Source organism: Cebus imitator, unplaced genomic scaffold, assembly GCF_001604975.1.
Source record: "Cebus imitator isolate Cc_AM_T3 unplaced genomic scaffold, Cebus_imitator-1.0 Scaffold61, whole genome shotgun sequence".
Lineage (NCBI taxonomy): Eukaryota > Metazoa > Chordata > Mammalia > Primates > Cebidae > Cebus > Cebus imitator.
Genome location: NW_016107376.1, coordinates 688,133 through 706,500, shown reverse-complemented (window position 1 = coordinate 706,500; position 18,368 = coordinate 688,133). Strand labels below are relative to the sequence as shown.

Sequence of the window (18,368 nt, the reverse complement as noted above, 5' to 3'; positions counted from 1 at the left end):
GGAAGGAAAGGGACTCAGAGGACAAGTGAAAAGCCTGTGACACTGTCAGCATATCTGCTTTGACAAATTCTTCCCTGAAAAACAAATATGCAGTTAACCTTTTGTGTGTCTGCTGCTATCGCTTTTATTTCTTCAAGGAAAATCCAAAAGACTCTTGTGTTAGTCTGTTTTTTCATTGCTATAAAGGAATATTTTTGGCTGGGTAATTTACAAAAAAAAAAAAAAAAAAGAGGTTTTATTTTGGCTCATAGTTCTGCAGACTGTACACAAAGCATAGTGCCGGCATCTGCTTCTGTTGAGGGACCCCGGAAGCTTACAGTCATGGCAGGAGGTGAAGGAGAACCAGCACATCACATGGCAAGAGAGAGAAGCAGGAGGTCCCATACACTTTTAAACAATCAGATCCTGCATGAACTCAGAGCATGAATTCATTCATTACCAGGGGGATGACACCAAGCCATTCATAAGGGATCTGCTCCTCTGTTCTAATGCCTCCCAGGAGGCCCCACCTCCAACACCAGTGATCACATTTCAGCCTGAGATTTGGAGGAGATACACATCCAGACCATAATAACTCTGAAAATTGATAGATCGGGATATGCCCTGCCAAATTCATGATGTTGTATAATTTTCTTTTAGGAAGTAATGTCATAATTCTATCACTACCTTTTTATTTTGTAGTTAAGGAAACAGCTTGTAGACATTTATGGGACTTCAGAAGATTTTAATAAAATCTTCTAATAAATGGATATTTTGAAATAATTATATGATAAATTTGGTCACCTCTACAAGCTAAGAATAATCAATCTAATTTAAATATTCTGCATTGATATTGTAAAAATATATTTGTTGAATGAAATTAAGTTATGTATCAGGATCGATCAATGTTAATGAATCAAGGCAAAAAATATTTGTCAGGTTTCTTTGGAATAAGGTACATATGAATCAAAACACTCCTCATTTATCAGAAAGACCTATTTGCATTATATTATGAGTTTTGTTGGTTTCAAAATTTCTTCCTTATTCTACTCACTCTTGGTTTTAAAAATTATTTCTTCTTCCATTTAGAGAGCATTTTGATTTGTGTCTGTCTCAACACCTGCCATAGAGCTTGACACACAGCAGGTGCCAAATATATATTTGCTGACATCTAGGCCAATTATATATATTACAAAATGATTATTTGTTGTTTTTCACTTGATATTTCACATTATTCATTACTAGAAAGGGTTTTTTTTTAATACGAATGTATTGTTTATTTGCTTTAAGACAATAATTGAAAACTAGAAAATGTTATAAAAGATCATTGTTTCCAGTTGCATAACTTATTAAATATATAACATAATTAGAAAATTATAAAAATAAACAATAACATTGCCAGGATGAGTTCATTTCACAAGGCATCATATATTTCTTTGAGATTTTTTCCACAGAAAAGTGAGGAATGAGTGAATCATAGCCAAGTTGCAGGATATTTTCCCAAACCTATCTTGTGTTTTTTTAATTTTCAACAAAACTTTCTTCTCATGCCATTACCCCCAGTCTTTATCACCCACAATCCTACCTCCATGCCAACCAAATAAAACTCCCTATCCTGTCTTCTCTGCCCATCCATCTCACTCTGTCCTTGAAGGTTACAATGAAGTCCTCCCTTCTCCAGGAAGCCTCTCCTCCACCACTCAGCCTGCCGTGAACTCTGCCCTAAACTCGCACGGTAGCGACAACACCCATTGCATACCCAACCCCGCCCTTATATTTTGACATTATTGGCTAAGTTTCTTGTGCATACATTCTAGTCAGATTGATGTCAAGAATTTCAAGAGTATGAACAACCTCCACGTTGTCTCTATTCAACCCTGGGAATTGAGAATGTATGGGACGCTGAGGCTCACCCAGAGAGGTTAAATGAATGACTGAAAGTCACAGGTTAGCATGGCAGGAATGAATGCATCTCTCATTCCCAGTGTTTCTACTTTATTACTGTGTACCTAGAGAGTCTTTGCATGTCTTTCGATGCACAACAATGCGAAATAGGCTGCCTTACATAGAATGCATTCAGGGTTCTTTGTTATTGTTGTTTTGTTGCAAACTTGATGTAAAACATATATTCTACTATAGATTTTAAGAGATGTTGGCTCAGTGCTTTGATAGAGAAGTGTTTGTGCTGGCATGCATTCATACCGTGGAAGCAGCGCTTGCTTTTTGGAGGCTATTTGGCAACAGTCTGTTCCTATGTTTGACAGGCCCATCACAACTGACTCATTGGGCAAAACAAATTCTATGTTTAGACAAATAAAACAGAAGGGAGAAGCTTAGAAAGTTGAATTAATTTACCATTATCAAAAACATAAGGACACATTACATTTACTTATGCCTCCCTCACTAACCTACCTAGCAAAAGAAACCAGATACACACACACACACACACACACACACACACACACACACACAATGGATTAAATGTTCGTTTTGCTTCAAAATCCTTATGTTGAAACCTTCCTTCCCAATGTGATAATATTTGGAGGTAGAGTCTTTGGGACGTAACCCCATCTACTCAGGAGGCTGAGGCAGAAGAATCACTTGAATCCAGGAGGTAGAGGTTGCAGTGAGCTGAGATGGCGCCATTGCACTCCAGCCTGGATGACAGAGTGAGACCCCGTAGCAAACAAACAAACAAACAACAAAAATAGCTCCTTAAAGTTGTTAGAGGTATGGCAGACTCAGCACGAGTCCCAGTTTCCCCTCACTGTCCTCATCTGGGTCCTCTGCCCATTGCTCAGTCATCATCAAGCATCTCCCACCACCTAGCCTCCAGGTCTTACCTCTCAGTCTCACAGTGATTGATTCATCTTCTCTCCAGCAGGCAGTGGGCCTTCCCATGTCTTTTCCCACCATCAATAAGGAGAGCTGCAGTTGCCCCAGTGGTAGTGGAGGACATCCCCCTTAGACCAGGAAGTGGTGAAGAAAACCTTTTTGGCAACTGATTCTTTCTTCCACACTGAGCTCCCATAGCAGCCCTAGGGGATGCTGTAATTACTTAGATCAATTTAATTATGACTCGTTTGTCCCTTTTTCTTAGGGCAAAGTTCATTAGTCTCTGACCTTTCCTACTGTCTGAGTTACACAATAATAGCAAGAAAAGACAATTATGATAACTAACGTTTGTCAGAACTTACTAGGTGTTAGATAATAAACACATTATTTACATGTAACTCATTAATTTTCGTAGTTCCATGAGGTAAATATACAGTCATGTGCTTCACAACAATATTTTGGTCGAAGACAGACTGTATAAATGAAAGTATTCTCATAATACTATAATGGAGCTGAAAAATTCCTATGACTTAGGGACACTATAGCTATCCTAATGTCATTGTGTAACACATTACTCACGTGTGTGGTGATGCTGGTGTAAACAAGTCTATTGTGCTGACAGTAATGTAAATAAATAGCGCATATAGCATAATTATGTATAATACATAATACTTGTTAGTGATAACAGTGTTATTACTGGTTTATGCATTTACCATACTATACTTTTTATTATTGTTATAGAGTGTACTTCTTCTACTTCCTTAAAAAAAAGTTGACTATAAAACATACTTTATACGTTTTCTTCCTGAAAAATATATTTCAGGAAGAATTCCAGGAGAAGGCATTGTTTTTATAGAAGATGACAGTTTCATACATATTATTGCCCCCAAGGACCTTCTAAGTGGGACACGATGTGGAGGCAGAAGACAGTGAAATTGGTTATTCCAACCCTGTGTTGGCCTAGACCAATATGTGTGTTTGTGTCTTAATTTTCAACAAAAATGTTTCAAAAGTAAAAAAAATTAAAAATGAGAAATTTTAAAAAGAAAAAAGTTTATAGAATAAAGATATAAAGAAAGAAAACCTTTTTATACACTAGTACAATGTTTTGTCTTTTAAGCTAAGTGTTATTCCAAAAGAGTGAAAAAGAAATCAAATGTTTATACAGTAAAACATTACAATAAGCTAAGGTTAATTTATTAATGAGGAAAGAAAACTATTTTTGAATAAATGTAGTCTGGGTATACAGTATGTATAGTCTACAGTAGTGCACAGTCCTAGGCCTTCATATTCACTCCCCACCCACTCACTGACTCATCCAGTGCAACTTCCAGTTCTGCAAGCTCCATTCATGGTCACTGCCCTGTACAGGCGTTTCCTTCCTTTCTTCCTTACCTTCCTTCCAGATGGAGTCTTGCTCTGTCACCCAGACTAGAGTGCAGTGGTGTGATCTTGGCTCAGTGCAACCTCTGCCTCCTGGATTCACGCGATTCTCCTGCCTCAGCCTCCCGAGTAGCTGGTATTACAGGCAACTGCCACTATGCCTGGCTAATTTTTGTATTTTTAGTAGAGATGGGGTTCCACCATCTTGGCCAATCTGGTCTTGTCCACCTGTCTTGGCTTCTCAAAGTTCTGGGATTACAAATGTGAGCCAACATTCCCAGCTACTATTTCTTATACACTGTACTTTTACTGTATCTTTTCTATGTTTAGATACACAAATATTTACCACTGTGTTACAATTGCCTCTAGGATTCAGTCCAGTCCCCCACCCCCTGCTATCACTCCCCTAGATCCCCTTGCACATGTGTGCAATACTGTAGTCTAGGAACAACAGACGATTCATTCCATAGAGCCTTGATGTGTAGCCAGCTCTACCATCTAGGTTTGTGTAAGCACACCCAAGGATGTTTGTGCAACAATGAAATCACCTATTGATGCATATCTCAGAATGTGTCCCCATCATGAAGTGATGTACGACTCTCTTCTTTCTCATTTCTCAGTTAATGACTTTGAGGCCCTTGGTAGTTGGGGAATTTACTCAAATTCACAGCGTATAAGTGGTGGAAGCATGCTCGTTTTGGCAGCACATATACTAAAATTGGAATCATACAGAGAAGATTAGCATGGCCCCTGTGCAAGGGGGACATGCATTTTCATGAAGTGTTCCATATTTTTAGAGAGCCAAATCATGAGTGAACTCACAACTACAAAGAGAATAAAATACCTAGATACAGCTAACAAGGGGCGTGAAGGACTTCTTCAAGGAGAACTGCAAACCACTGCTCAAGAAAATAAGAGAAGACACAGATGGAAAAATATTCCATGCTCATGGTTAGGAAGAATCAATATTGTGAAAATGGCCACACTGCCCAAATTATAGATTCAATGCTATCCCCATCAAGCTACTATTGAACTTCTTCACAGAACTGAAAAAATCACTTTAAACTTCATATGGAACCAAAAAGAGCTGCATAGCCAAGATAACTCTAAGCAAAAAAAAGCAAAGCTGGAGGCATTATGCTACCTGGCTTCAAACTATATTGCAAGGCTACAGTAATCAAAACAGCATGGTACTGGTACCAATATAGAGATATATACCAATGGAACAGAACAGAGGCCTTGGAGGCAATACCACACATCTACAACCATCTGATCTTTGAAAAACCTGACAAAAACAAGCAATGGGGAAAGGATTCCCTGTTTAATAAAGGATGTTGGGAAAACTGGCTAACGATGCACAGAAAGCTGAAATTGGACTGCTTCCTTACAAATTATGCAAAAATTAACTCCAGATGGATTAAAGATTTAAACATAAGACTTAACATCATAAAAACCATAGAAGAAAACATATGCAATACCATTCAGGACATAGGCATAGGCAAGGACTTTATGACTAAAACACCAAAAGCAATGGCAACAAAAGCCAAAATAGACAAATGGAAATAATTAAACTTAAGAGCTTCTGAAAAGCAAAAGAAACAATCATTAGATTGAACCAGCAACCAAGAGAATGGGAAAAAATGTTTGCAATCTATCCATCTGGTAAAGGGCTAATATCCAGAATCTACAAAGAGCTTAAACAAATTTACAAGAAAAAACAACCCCATCAAAAAGTGGGCAAAGGATATGAACAGATGCTTTTCAAAAGAAGACATATATGAGGACAACAAATATATGAAAAAATGCTCATCGTCACTGGTCATTAGAGAAATGCAAATCAAAGCCACATTGAGATACCATCTCATACTAGTTAGAATGGTGATCATTAAAAAATCTGCAGACAACAGATGCTGGAGAGGATGTGGAGAAATAGGAACACTTTTACACTGTTGGTGGGAGTGTAAATTAGTTTAACCATTGTGGAAGACAGGCTATTCCTCAAGGACCTAGAAATAGAAATTCTATTTGACCCAGCAATCCCATTACTGGGTATATACCCAAAGGATTATAAATCATTCTATTATAAAGACACTTGCACACGTATGTTCATTGCGGCACTGTTTATGATAGCAAAGACTTGGAACCAACCCAAATGCCCATCAGTGACAGACTGGGTAAAGAAAATGTGGCACATATACACCATGGAATACTATACAGCCATAAAAAAGGATGAGTTCATGTCCTTTGCAGGGACATGGATGAATCTGGAAACCATCATTCTCAGTAAACTGACATAAGAACAGAAAACCAAACATTGCATGTTCTCACTCATAAGTGGTTGTTAACAATAAGAATACATGGACAAAGGGAGGGGAACATCACACACTGGAGCCTGTTAGGGAGTGAGAGAGCTAGAGGAGAGATAACTGGGGGTAGGGGCATTGGGGAGGCTTAACATTGGGAGAAATACCTAATGTAGGTGACGGGGGGATGGATACAGTAAAGTACCATGACATGTGTATACCTATGTAACAATACTGCACGATCTACACATGTACCCCAGAACTTAAAGTATAATTTTTAAAAATGAGTCATTCAAAAAAAAAAGTGGTGGAGAAAGCATTCAAACTCTATCTGCCTCTAGAATTTGTATTCTGAACTATGAGGTCCAGCTGCCTCTCATAATGTACATTCCATAGTAATAATGACAGTAATCAATGACGCTATAGATACCCATTGATAAGGCCAATGCTTGAGTAGTCTTTTGATGAGTTGAATGGGTTGCACTGAACAAAATTATTTGCTCTCTCCCCTGGTTCCTTTAAATAGGAGCACCCTTGTGGGGCTGGCTAAATGGAGCTGGAAATGTAATCTGTGGTTAGGAAACATTAGGGGTTTTTTGTTTGTTGTTAAATCTAAGATAACGATTTATTAATAGCCTTTTGGGGGTGTTTATAAAGGATTAGTACAGTCAGAGTCCACTTCAAAGTATAATCAAGAGTTCAAATGATTTCCTTTTTCTTTAACCTTATAATACAAAAGGGGATTTTTTTCTGCAAGTAGAAAAGCTGAAATTGAATTATAGGAAAAAAGAAAATGAAAGTACAAACTTGATTGTTTTTCCTTTCCCTTTGAAATCCACCACCTTCCTTTAACCATGGAGACAAAAGATTACCAGATTTTTTTTCTAAGATTATTATAATTTATTTCATGTGAGATGCTTTCTGGCTTTAATATCTCATAAATTTGAAATAGTCTGAATTTCTATGCTTAGTTATTATCCGGGAAGTGTTTATCTTTCTCTTTGTTTGTTTTTCTTAGCGCATTTAGAAAAAGAAAATATTTTTATTCTCATTTGTCATGTAACAGTTCCTAAGCATTCCAATTTATTCTTCAGAATCTATTAGTGTGGAGTTGAAAGTCTTATCCTTTTAAGGACATTTTTAAGCTTTCTTATTTTTCTCTCCTGGCACTTTCTAAAACTTCGAGTTAAGTTTAACATTGCATTTCTGACATTTAATGAAAATCATTTTGTCTTTGATATTACCACGAGAAATGAATTGAGTGACCAATGTACATGTTTTCACCCCACTACCTAATTAATCTGGAATTATCAGGGAAAAAATAATCTGAACAAGAAAATTTCCAGAAATTAGGAATTTGCTAATTTAAATATTCAAAATGTGGAAAATATATATGGTTGACAAATGTTTTCTTGCTTTAAAATGAATATGTGGCCAGGTGCAGTGGCTTATGCCTGTGATCCCAGCACTTTGGCAAACCGAGGCAAGTGGATGACGAGGTCAGGAGTTCAAGACTAGTCTGTCCAAGATGGTGAAACCCCATCTCTACTAAAAACTACAAAAAAATAATTAGCCAGGTGTGGTGGCAGGTGCCTGTAATGCCAGCTACTTGGGAGGCTGAGGCAGGAGAGTCGCTTGAACACAGGATGTGGAGACTGCAGTGAGCTGAGATCGCACCACTGCACTCCAGCTTGGGCAACAGAGTGAGACCCCGTCTCGAAAAAAAAAAAAAAAAAAAGAATATGTAAAGCACAGCCTAACCATTTTTGTTGTTTTGGTTTCAGCAGAGGTATAAATTAGTATAAAGTACTGAAATAATACAACAGCTACTTTCTCACTGATGAAACTCCTTCTTCCCTTAAATTTAACAAGTTTATTCAACACGTGTCTTTAATGAATGCCTATTACATTTGACACTCTGCTAAGCGAAGGGAGTGCAAAAATGAATAAGACAACTTATGAAAACAGCACTCGTGAAAAACATAGGCCATCACCAGCACCCCCAAAACCCTCCCCCAGTGGCTTCTCCCAATCAACCTCACCTCTTTCCAGTGCTATCTACTCTTTGACTTCCTACGTCATATGTTAGTTACTATTCTTTTCTTTGTAAATGAAATAATATGTATTCTTTTGTACCTTGCTTTTTGTTTAACATTATATTTGTGAAATTCATTCATCTTGTGGCATTTCGCAGCAGTTTTCATTGTGAATTGATATACCAAAAATTACTTAGCCATTTTACTTGTTCATGGACATTTTGGCCTGTTTCTAATTTGAAGTTATAGAAATAGTGCTGTTTTGAATATTCTTGGACATGCCTTGTGGTAAACATATGTATGCATTTTTGCTGGGTATTTAAGAAGAGAACTGTTACGTTTTTGGATAAACGTATGCTTAGCTTTAATACAAAAGGGTCACATCACTTAGTCTCAAATACCTTTCTAGAAATCTCACATCATACTTCTGAGTACATGCATCTCATTGGCCATAACCCAGCTGAGGGCCACATACCTAGCTTCAGGAAAGGGAAGGCAAAAATATATGTTGGCTGGATCCATTCCCTTCCTAATAAAATCTGAATTCTAACACCAAGAAAGAAAGGGAGTATTGGTAATGTGTGACAAGCACAGGTCTCTTCCACGCTAACCCTCCCTCAGCCCTTGCCATCTCAGGAAACGGAACTCTTGTCCACTTACTGTTCCAGTGAAAATCCCAAGGTCATTCTTCACTCCTCCTACCCCTTCCATTCCATCAGCAACTCTGCTCAGTTCTGTTTCCCAGAAAACATCTTGACTCTATCATCTTCACTCCTCCTCTGCTATCCGCTTAATATAAGCCAGTATCATCTCTTAGTTAGACACACTATTGCAGCTGCTTCCTGTTGGAGCTCTTTTGGTCCGGTTTTGCTCCCCCATCATCCTTATAGCAATCAGTGTGGTTTGGTTTGGTTTTGCCTTCCGGTTTGGGGGGTTTATTTTATATTTTCCAATAATACCATATTGGTTCCCTATCTAAAAGCTTTCAATGGCTTCCTTTTGTACTTACATTAAAAATTCGACTTCCTAACATGCATGAACATCGGCATGTTCATTCCATTCTCACTTTCCCAAAACTCGACTTCCTAACATGCGTGAACATCTGCATGTTCATTCCATTGTCGCTTTCTGCTCCAGCTACAAAAGCTTCACATACATAAAATTCTTTCCTACTTCACGATCTTTGCCCTAGAACATGCTCCTTCCAAGTTTTATGGTTTCATTTGCTGATTTTGTTTGCAGTTTGTCTCCCACCATGGGAACGTAGGCTTTGTGACTGTAGGGCTTGTCTGAGCTCTGTACCCAATGGGAAGGGGGCCTGCCTAACCCCTGGTTGTGGTGAACAATATTGAAAAAACAAATGCATCTCTTATTTGTGAGCTATGAACAATTTTGATTTCTCATTATGACTTAGACCCTATTCTAAATATTCTCAGTATTCTTTAGCAAACATGGATTGCTCTTGAATGTTAAAAAGGTTTAATTTAGTGACTGCATTAAATAATTAGCAGTGTATAATTATTAAGTCTGAAGTTAATTAATTAGTAATGTCAAGTAATATTTTGCAGCAGCACCCAGAATACTTAAGATATGGTGTGGGAACATCAGGTAACAAACAAATCAAACACACAGTATAACTTCAAGGAACTTAGGATTCTTAAATGAAATCTAAGAAATAAACATAGCTATCTATATTCTAATCCAGACTTTTTAAGTTCTAGAAAAGACACATACGTTAAATGTGAATGATTATTATATAATTTTTTTCTCATTAAATGTTGTTGTAATGAGTCTGAAAATTCTGTGGCAGATTTTTGGTCAAGTTGTTTCCATTAAAAATTACTCACTTTAAAAGCGAATAGCTTAAAATTGCTCCATGTAGAAAATGCCAGAATAGTCCACAAAACATTCTTCTTTTCTTCTAAAGGTTTTATGACTGTGATGACAGGTGTTATGGATAATGTCATTTAGCCATATAATGTGGTTTGGATTTGTGACCCTACCCAAATCTCATGTCGAGTTGGAGGAGGGGCCTGGTGGGAGGTGATTGGATCATGGGGGTGGATTTGCTCCTTGCTGTTCTTGTGATAGTGCGTGAGTTCTCATGAAAGCTGATGGTTTAAACGTGTGTGGCACCTCCCCCTTCACTCCCTCTCTCTCCTGCCACCATGTGATAAATGTGCTTACTTCCCCTTCACCTCTGGCCATGATTGTAAGTTTCCTGAGGCCTCTCAGTCAAGCTTCCTGTTAAGCCTGCAGAATTGTGAGACAATTGAACATCTTTTCCTCATAAATTACCCAGTTTCTGTTACTTCTTTACAGTGGTGTGAAAATGGACTAATACACCATCTGAGCTTTCTGAGCAGATTTGGTGATTTTGCCATCAGCTGAAGCCTTCATATCCATTGCTCTGATGACCCTAACAGCTCCTTCCTCATGCAGGGAGTGTACTATACTATGTGAACATAGTCTATGTGCAGCTGTTATGTAGACAAATTCAAGTTGTTGCTTGATCATACAGCAAATATTTCTCCATCCCGTTTCATATTTTGTCATTATTTACCCTAAAAACAAATCTAACATAAAAATAAAAATAAAAATCAACAAAAAACAAAAAAATAACAAAACCACCACTCTCCAAAGCAAGTTCCCAAGTATGCCTTCAATTGCTGTCTAGGTGCTGAGAAAGTATTTTTCAGCACTTGGTCTCACTCAGCGATGCTGTTCAGCTTACTTCAGGGAAAATGGGCAGCTTATTTGATATATGCTGGATTAATCTGCCTTCTCTATAGGTTAACAGCCTCAGGGGAAGGCACCATTCAGAAATCAAAAGTGAAAAATTTTGAGGCCTCCAAAGAACACTAGAGAGAAGGTATAACTGAAATTCAAAAGAAACATTTAATAGCCTTAGTTTATCTTAAATAGTAAATGTCTTGTGACATTGAAAGATGTTTACTAAACTATTTATTGAAAAGAACCAAGACAAATAGTATATAAAGCATGGCAAAGACTTGCAATGTTATGGTGCTATTTAAAATTACTCTGATAGCATCCTAATGGGAAGAGAGGAAGAAAAATTATCCCTGTTTGCAGATGACATAATTCAATGTCTGGAAAACCCCCTCTCTGCTAAAAAGCTCCTTGAGCTGTTAAACAACTTCAGGAAAGTTTCAGAATATAAAATCAATGTACAGAAATCAATAATATTCCAATACACCAATATCCAAGTCTAGAGGCAAATCAGGAATGCAATTTCATTTACAGTTGCCACAAAAAGAATAAAATACCCAAGAATACAGTTGTTACAAAAAGAATAAAATACCTAGGAATACATACCAGGGAAGTGAAACATCCCTAAAATGAAAAATACACAACATTGCTCAAAGAAAACAGAGATGACACAAACAAATGGAAAAACATTCCATGCTCATGGATAGGAAGAATCAATGTTAAAAATGGCTGTACTGTCCAAAGGAATGTACAGACTCAATGCTCTTGCCATCAAACTACCAATGACGTTCTTCACAGAACTAGAAAAAACTGTTTAAAAATTATAGGAAACCAACAAAATAGCCTGAATAGTCAAGACAATTCTAAGCAAAATGAAAAAAAACCAGAGGCATTACATCACCCGACTTCAAACTATACTACAGAGCTACAGTAACCAAAACATCATAGTACTGGGAGAAAACCAGACACATTGACCAATGGAATAGAAGATGGGGCCAAAAATAAAACTGCACACCTGTGACCATCTGACCTTTGACAAAACTGATGAAAATAAGCATTGGGAAAAGGACTTTTAATTTAATAAATGGTGCCAGAATAATTGGCTAGCCACATGCAGAAGACTGAAACTGGATCCCTTGTTTATACTATATACAAAACTCAACTTAAGATGGATTAAAGACTTAGTGTAAAACCCAAAACTATAAAAACCCTGTTAGATAGCCTAGGCAATACCATTCTGGACATAGTAATGAGCAAAGATTTCCTGATGAAGATGTTAAAAACGATTGCAACAAGAGCACACATTGACAAATGGAATCTAATTAAGCCAAAAATCTCCTGCACAGCAAAAGAAACTACCAACCAAGTAAACAGACAGCCTACAGAATGGGAAACAAATATGCTTCTGACAAAGGTCTAATATCCTGAATCCATAAAGAACACAAATTTACAAGCAAAACACCCCCTTAAAATATGGGCAAAGAACATGAATGACATTTCTCAAAATAAGACATACGAGCAGCCAATAAGCATATAAAAAGAAAGCTCAATATCACTGATCATTAGAGAAATGCAGATCAAAACCACAATGAGTTACTATCTCACATCAGTCAGAGTGAAAAAAAATAACAGATGCTCGTGAGGTTGTGGAGGAAAGGAAACCCTTATGCAGTGTTGAAAGTATAAATTCATTCACCATCATGGACAGCAGTGTGGTGATTCCTCAAAGAGCTAGAAACAGAATTACCATACTACCCAGAAATCCTATTACTGGGTACATAACCAAACGAATATACATTGTTCTATCATGAAGACACATGCACTTGTATGTTTATTGCAGCACTATTCACAATAGCAAAGACCTGGAATCAATCTAAGTTCCCATCAATAATAAACTGGAAAAAGAAAACATAGTACATATACACCCTGGAAGGCTGTGCAGCCATAAAAAGGAATGAGATCATGTCTTTTGCGGGAACATGGATGGAGCTGGAGGCCATCATCCTTAGCAAATTAATGCAGGAACAGAAAAGCAAATACTGCTTGTCCTCACTTGTAAGTGAGAGCTAAATAATGAGAACACATGGACAGATAGAGAGGAACAACACACACTAGGGCCTACTTGAGGGATGAGGGTGGGAGGAGGGAGAGGATTTGAAAAAAATAACTATCCAGTACAATGCTTAGTATCTAGGTGATAAAATAATATGCGTACCAAACCCCCATGACACCAATTTATCTACATTACAAACCTGCGCATGTACCTCAGAACCTAAGGTAATAAAGAAATAAATAAAATAAAATCAAAATAATAAAATAAAATTACTTTGACTCCTTTTGCTCTTATTTTCCTATTTCTTGAGAAGTATTTGTAGCTATAGTTTTACTAAGAGGCATCCTCATAATTCTAGACATGAACTACATAATAAATGGTAGTTACCATTTATTGTGCAAACACAGTAATGTGCAAAGAAATCTAGTCACATTTTTCTTATATCATTTATAAGGCCTAATCCTGCCTCAGTTCACCTTGGGTATTTAATACATATTTGTTTATTTTACTACATTTTTGGGAAAACATTGTATTGAGAATTATACATGAAAAAATAATTTTTAATTCTATCACTTATCAACACATATTAAATGAAATACCTTGGACTGGTTTTTCATAGATGACATATGCTAAGATTCCCCTGGCTGTAAACTCTTTAGTTTTAATATTCTCTCCCCTTCTCTTGCCTTCCATCCGTTCATCCTTCCTTCTTTCCTTTCTTTTTTCTCTCTCCTTCCTTCTTTTCTATGTTTATGTAGCACACATTCCCCTTCTTAGACCATGTTCATCCATTCAACCAATATTTGTTGAAGGCCTATCACCTACTCTTCCAGTGTAATTCAGCATTGTCAAATAAGTCTTTACCTTCTCATGGATTTAGGGTCTTTAGTTCCTTGAGAAAAGACTCTGTCTGATTCATTCTTACATTTTTCCACGGTATCTGGAAGAAGGTATTTGCCTTTTAGATACTTGGGAAAAAAAAATAGAACTGAGTGAATGAACTTTTCGCTACTTCAGATTTTAAAATGCAGTCCTATTTTTGATAAATTATAGTTAAACACGAGATGATCTCAGAAAGATTGAACCAAGGAGACAACATGTAGATAATTATAGGCAGTTATCTTTTTGAAAATGTTTTCATCTTCCATAGAAGTTTAATTTTCACAAATTATACATCTGTGTCCTTTAAACAACCTTCAGAATTCTGATTTCAGACTTCCATAAGTAGGGGACACACATTTTAAGCTATCAGGAAAAAGAACTCTTTTTAGGTTATTCAATTTTGATGACATTACCATTTATGTGCACCAGAGTTTTTATAATTATTTTAATCTTATTGCATTTTGTCCTTATTGCTTGACAAAAAAAATATGAAAACTGAAAATAAAACATGCTGACTCAGCTGACAAGAACTATGATTCTCATAAACCTAACATTTTAAATAGCAGTGGAAAATATTTTAAAGTTTTATATATATATACACACACACGCACACACACACATATATATATATATATACATATGTATATGTATATATATAACATACATATGTATATGTATATATAACTTATACATATATAACTTATATACATATGTATATGTATATATACACATATACGTATATATGCATATACGTATATGTGTGTATATATGTGTATATATACATATATGCATATACATATATATGTGTGTGTATAGATGTGTATATATACATGTCTGTGTTTGTGTGTATATGTGTATATATATACACACATATACTGGATTCTGATTAGATTTTTAGCAGGTCTACCATGCAATTAAAACAAAAACCCAACTTTAAGAATATGTATAGAATGTTATCATGGAAGATTAAGTGCAACAAAAAGAGGTTGCTTTTTTCCCTTTTTTCTTTAAACTCTCTGGGAAGAGAAACTCTTTCCATATTTGATTATTATCTGATTTATGTGCCTGAGACTTTCACCCACATTTTCAAAAATGCACTTGACGTGAAAGTAGATCTATCCAATGGGGGTCTCTAGTAGCCAGTTAGTGGTGGCATCCTCTTTTTTATCTCTCTCTTTGTTTTTCTTTTCTTCTATCTGCTTGTTTTTTTTCATTTTCTCTACTTATGCATTAGACTTGTTAGTGACACCTAGAGGTATGTACAGGCATGGCATACCACAAGATAGAATAGTAGGTTGATCTCTACTACGAATTTTAAATAAAGATTTTGGAACCTATATGTTTTCTTTTGTCTCATTTTTACAAATGCTACAGACAGTTTGACAACAGTTGATAATTTTTAAATGCTTGGCTAGTTCAGCATTGTGGAAAATATGTGTATGTGTTTTCACTGGATTAAAAACGTGGCTCTGTCATTGATCAGCTACATAACTTTGGGCAACTTATTCACTTAAAAAGTTGGGTTATACACTTATGAAACATGTATTAAGATACAGATCACTTTAGATTTTTGTGAGACTCGTATATGTATATAAAGCATCTGGCATATAGTAGATACTAAATAAACAGTAGTTATTATCATGATGTGAATTATAATGTTCTTTTTTATTATACTGGATTAAATTACTTTCACATTTAAACCTGGGTACAGTTAAATGAAGTTAAAGATTGTCCCCTCAAGAAAACCTTCAAAATTAAAAGCAAAATTGACTATCACTTTACATTTTTATTTGATTTTTAAGACAGTGTTAATAAATTCCTAAAGGTTTAACAGTGGAGCCCTGGGTATCAGTGACAAAAGCTCAAATAATTAAGATGGTGAATAATTTAGTTGCGAAAACAGATCTCTTACTTAAAAATAAGACAGTGAATAAAATGTTTCTAGATTTTCTCATAACTGAGAGATAACAAAATGATACTGAATCATGACCACTCTCAATATCCTACTTACTGAAAGAAGAAAATGTTCAGAAACAGTAGAAATCAAAGAATTTACATTTCAAAATTAAGCACCAAGAAGTGCTGAATGTCTGCTTCTTCCCTCTGATCCACCTTTAAAAAGGCCTTTAAATCCTCAAGGGAAAATGCAGGGGAACCATTAAAACAAACAAAAATCAACAGCCAAGGGAAGAATATGAATTGTTTCATTTCTTTATTGATTTGATTGTATATATACCCATTACTGGGTATATAACCAAAGAAATAGAAAATATTCTACCATAAAATAATAGAACAATTTATATCTCTTGTATATATACTCATTACTGGGACTTTGCAGGTATTATTAATTTAAGCATCTTGAGATGGATGATTCCGGATTATTTGGGAGGACGCAATAAAATCACAAGAGAGAGGCAGGAGAATCAGAGTCAGTAGAAGAAAGTGTAACAATGAAAGCAAGAAGCTGGAGCTATGTAAGGACTGGGCCATGAGCCAGTGGGTGCAGGAAGCCTCCAGGAGCTGAGAAAAGTAAGGAAATATACTCCCCTGAGAAGAAAGGCAGCCCTGCCAATACCTTGATTTTTCCCTGGAGACCTATTTTAGACTTCTGACCTCCCACCGGACTAGTAGGGTAACAAATTTGTGTTGTTTTAAGCCACAAAGTTTGTATGCATATATGTATGTATGTATGTATGTATGTATGTGTTTTAGAGACAGGATCTTGCTCTGTCCCATGGGCTAGAGTGCAGTAGCACAATCATAGCTCACTGCAGTCTCTAACTCCTGGGCTCAAGCGATCTTCCTATCTTAGGCCTTCACGTAGCTAGGACTACAGGCTGTTGCAATCATGCCCAGCTAGTTTTTTATCTGTATTTTTTTGTAGAGATAGGCTTTTGCTATGTTACCCAGGACGGACTCCAATTCCCCATGCTCAAGCAATCCTTCTTCCTTGGCCTCCCAAAGAACTGAGATTACAGGCGTGAGCCACAACGCCAGGCCTGTGGTAATTATTACAGCAGCAATGGGAAACATACAAAAAGTAAGATTTCCAAATAAATGCATAATAATCATATAACTTTGCTATAATTTCCTTTACCATTTTTCAACTTTTAGCTTGTTTTCCATTTTTTTCCTGTTATAAATAGTCCTGAAGTACATAAATCTTAGCACACACTTCTGATTTATTTTCTTTAGATGAAAAACTGGAAATGGCTTGGAGCAGTGGCTCACACCTATAATCCCAGCACTTTGGGAGGAGGAGGCAGGCAGATTGCTTGAGCTCAGGAGTTTGAGATCAGCCTAGGCAACATGGTGAAACCACACCTCTACAAAAAAATACAAAAATTAGCTGGGTGTGGTGGCACAGGTCTGTGGTCCCAGCTTCTCAGGAGGCTGCTGTGGGATGATCACTTGAGCCCCAGAGGCTAAGGCTGCAGTGAGCTGTAATTGGGCCACTGCACTCCAGCCTGGGCAGTAGACTGAGACCCTGTCTCTAAATAAATAAATACAATTTGAAGAAATAAAAACCTGGAAGTGAAATGACTGCTGGAATATTTTCAAAAATATTTAAACACAAAGACAGGAGAGAGAAACATACAACGAACACTTAGATTCATAAATGAAGATGAACTTTTAATAATGTAAGAAGTAAAATATTAATGACAGAGATGAAATATCCTTTAGTCACCTTTTCCATCCTCCCTCCATACTCTCATCTCTTCCAACACAAAGACTGAAAAATATGGAATGATTCACAAATGTGTGAACCACCCTTGCACATGGACCATGTTGATCTCTGAGCTCTTTCAATTTTAGTACATATATTAATGAAGCAAGCACCAAGGTTTTATTTTATTCTTAAAAAACACCCTTGAAGAAACTAGCCAAGGTTATACGTGATAGCTTCTTTATGACAATAACCCTTTTAGACTCCGAAATATCTTCATAGACAAGCAAAGGCAGATAAAGACATTAAAAGAAAGAAGAATGAGAAAACAGAAAGGCAGAATTGAATAATGGGCCAATCGGAGCTATTTTTTTCTAGATAGTCATTTCATTTTCTCTGTTGATTTTACCTGACATTTAAAGTATTAAAAAGTTAAAATTTCAAAAATCTTCTATGTATGCATCTACAAACCATTACTAATTTTGTCACTGTTCCCAAAT

The 18,368-nt window shown here is 36.4% G+C and overlaps 2 non-coding genes across 2 annotated transcripts; one reads left to right on the top strand and one right to left on the bottom strand.

Annotated features, from left to right (window-relative positions):
- The first annotated feature begins 4,885 nt into the window (after positions 1-4,885).
- Positions 4,886-4,992, top strand: LOC119471438. The gene has a single exon (XR_005200491.1). It is a non-coding gene; the product is annotated as a U6 spliceosomal RNA (small nuclear RNA).
- A 12,945-nt stretch (positions 4,993-17,937) lies between these two features.
- On the bottom strand, positions 17,938-18,041 carry LOC119471442. The gene has a single exon (XR_005200495.1). It is a non-coding gene; the product is annotated as a U6 spliceosomal RNA (small nuclear RNA).
- Positions 18,042-18,368: the final 327 nt, after the last annotated feature.